Source organism: Pyxicephalus adspersus, chromosome 1 (assembly GCF_032062135.1).
Source record: "Pyxicephalus adspersus chromosome 1, UCB_Pads_2.0, whole genome shotgun sequence".
In the NCBI taxonomy this organism is placed as follows: Eukaryota; Metazoa; Chordata; class Amphibia; order Anura; family Pyxicephalidae; genus Pyxicephalus; species Pyxicephalus adspersus.
Window position 1 is genome coordinate 85,200,146 of NC_092858.1, and position 2,928 is coordinate 85,203,073.

At 34.4% G+C, this 2,928-nt stretch overlaps 1 protein-coding gene across 3 annotated transcripts in view; it reads right to left on the reverse strand.

The window, feature by feature from the left end:
- The window catches only part of LOC140334470 (ras GTPase-activating protein 4-like), a 66,137-nt gene that overhangs the window by 33,636 nt on the left and 29,573 nt on the right, over positions 1 to 2,928 (reverse strand). The window lies entirely within an intron of this gene.

Genomic DNA, 2,928 nt, shown 5'->3' on the forward strand with positions numbered 1-2,928 from the left:
AATGAAATAAAACAAAATACTTGCAGTAATAGCCCCTAATGTACAAGGAAAATAAAAAATAAAACAGGATTGGAAGATTGAAACCAGAACAACTTTACCTTATTTATTAAGCTAAGTAAAAATTCCCTCTGCAAAAATAAATAAATAAATAAATACTTTGTAAAGAAAAAAAAGAGAAAATGTACTTATCTAAATTCTTTTCTCTATTAGTTAATTGTGGTTTGCCTGCCTCTAGGAAGTAGGAATACGTTCACAGTGCAGCCCTTTGTGGCCATACCAATACATCAACGAAACTCAAGAGTATTAGGCAGGGTACAAATATCAATAAGAAAGAATGAGTGAAGGCAATGTGAAAAAGCTTTGGAATAGGAAAAACCTCAAAGCCCTAAAAAGCAGAAAGCATCAGATTAAGGTGCCATGGGAGAGAAAGTGACCTACAGGTATCAGGATAAAAAGGTTCCCAGGAACATTGGAGAAATGCTGATCCTGTGCTCCCAAAAGAACACTGAAAAAAGGGGGAGGATGATGATATTGGTGTAGAAAGTGGATGTAAAAACCACCAGAGAACCACCAAAAAATAAAGAAACACAGTCTGCACACTTATCCTATAAAAATATAAAGGTTCCCCACTCGCAATTAGTGCAACTTGTTGCAACTGATCTCCGAGGTAAACAAATATTGTCTAAAAACAAGAGGTGTATCATTGTGTGAATCTTGATGTACTATGTATATTTCTTCCAGGTAAGTGCAGTAATCCAGGATGACATTTCCCATTTGAACAGTCACTGCTCGTCTCTTTTCTTGTGCAGAGTCATTGATCCTAGTAGTAGGTAAATTTTTGTAGGCAGCTTGAAGTGGGCTGGTCTGCTGGGTCCCTTTCACAGTTGTAATAATGTCACTGCTACTTTACAAGGTAACAACTGTGTTTTCAAAGGAATCTGGAATCAGGAAAGTCTCCAGTGATCAATTTTAAAAAGAACTTCACAGTAAAGAAAGTAAGGGGCTTTTTAGAAGTAAAGTTTCCAGAGCCTAAAATGATTTCAAAAGCTGCTCCAGGGTAAAAAAAGTTCACAAAAGCTGTTCTAGAGGGAAGCATACATCAAGAGGTTGATGATTGTGTCTCTGGTCAAAGCTGTTTCTCCCTGGTAATTGTAAAGCTGTTTTTTGTTGTAAACTGAATATTTTAGATCTTTCAAATTTGGCCACAAAAGAACTCGAATAATATATGTTTTTGGTCTGGATAAGGGCATTTTTAGAAGCAAAGACCAAAGTCTATATAGGTGCCCTTGACCATATTACTGTCTCTTGAGTAATCTGCAGTTTTTTTTATGTTTACCCAGCAATAGATATTAGCTCCAAAGGAATCGTGCACATGCTTAGGATCTAAATGTGTGAATATTGTCTATGAGAATTAGTCAGATAGTTGATTTTAAACAATTTGATGATCTTCAAATGTTTAATAACTGTCTCAATCTATAGCTATCCCAAATATGAACAGCAAAATCTGACCAGATAAGCAGAGTGACTTCATCTTATGTGCTGTTACCTTAATAGTCCAATCTCAGATTAATAAATGCAATAAGAGCTTTTCCAAAACAACTGTACAATTTACTAAATGGAATGTGACTCAGCCTTTGTAAGTGCCATTTACTGGATTTTATGTATGCTGCTTGAAATGTTAGCACATAAACATTTGCTGGTAAATTAGTTTTCTCTTCTCTGCTGATAATATGTGCTGAGATAAGCAGTGTACTCTTTCCCTAGAGTGAAATAGCCCGTGGCTGTAATAATTTGACTCATATAAATACATTATCCCTTAGAGATGTTATTTAGTTAATTAAACAAGTCTTTCTCCTGCATGCATTTTCTGAACACTTCAATATAACTTTCATTTTTAATGTAACATTTATATAGCACACACATACTCCATAAATATACAGTGATTTGATTTTTTGATTTGAGCAGCACAGTTTGAATTTGAGGCATCCATGCTTATGAGTTAGAAGATGATTACATAGCGGAGGATGAGCCAACCTCACCCAAATACATGTTACGCAGAATACATTTAATATTATTGTGATTGTACAACAGTTTTTGCTCGTGTATTGCACATTGAATGCAATGCTCAGGCCCCCTCCATAGCCTAGTAAACATAAACGCTAAACTCCATCTACATATTCCAGTGTCAGCCTGTGTTTCTGAAGTCTGAATAGTAGGCAAAATATTACTAGGCTGCCTGTACATGTGCATTAAAGTCCCACATACTGAATAATTAGTAATCACTTTCGTTTAGAAACCCTTTCTTGGGTTTCTGGCACTAGGTATAGAGGAAAACTAAGGAAAATGTACTACTTCACCTATTGTTAACGCTTAACTATGAAGCTGGACTAATGGGAAAGAATAATCAGATCTTTAGATGATTTGAATTTAGCATTTCTATGTATAGTATAGTGCTAAAAGCTGACCTAAATTCGATGCATTGATTCAGTGCTACTGGGAAAACTGAAATTGGGATTTTCTTTTGTTATGTAGAGGGAGCCCTCCTTGCTAGCTACCTAAACATACACTGCATAACCCCCTTCCTCATCCATATGCTTATGCTTCAATATGCTTCCTTTTGTATCCTTCAATATACATTTGGTGAATGAAGCAGGTAAAAAAAAAATGCTTGCACACTTAATGGTTCAGAAGGCTTTGCGAGCAATGGATCAGAATAAAAAAGATTGACAATGTCAACTTTGTATTATTTATTTCTTAGAAAAGTGGGACCATACAACAATATGAATATGCAAGAAATATTTTAGCTTTTTCAGTACCAGAATGACATCACATTAATATATATATATATATATATATATATATATATATATATTTTATATATATATATATATATTTTCAAGAAAATGTTTTACCTTTCAAAACACACTA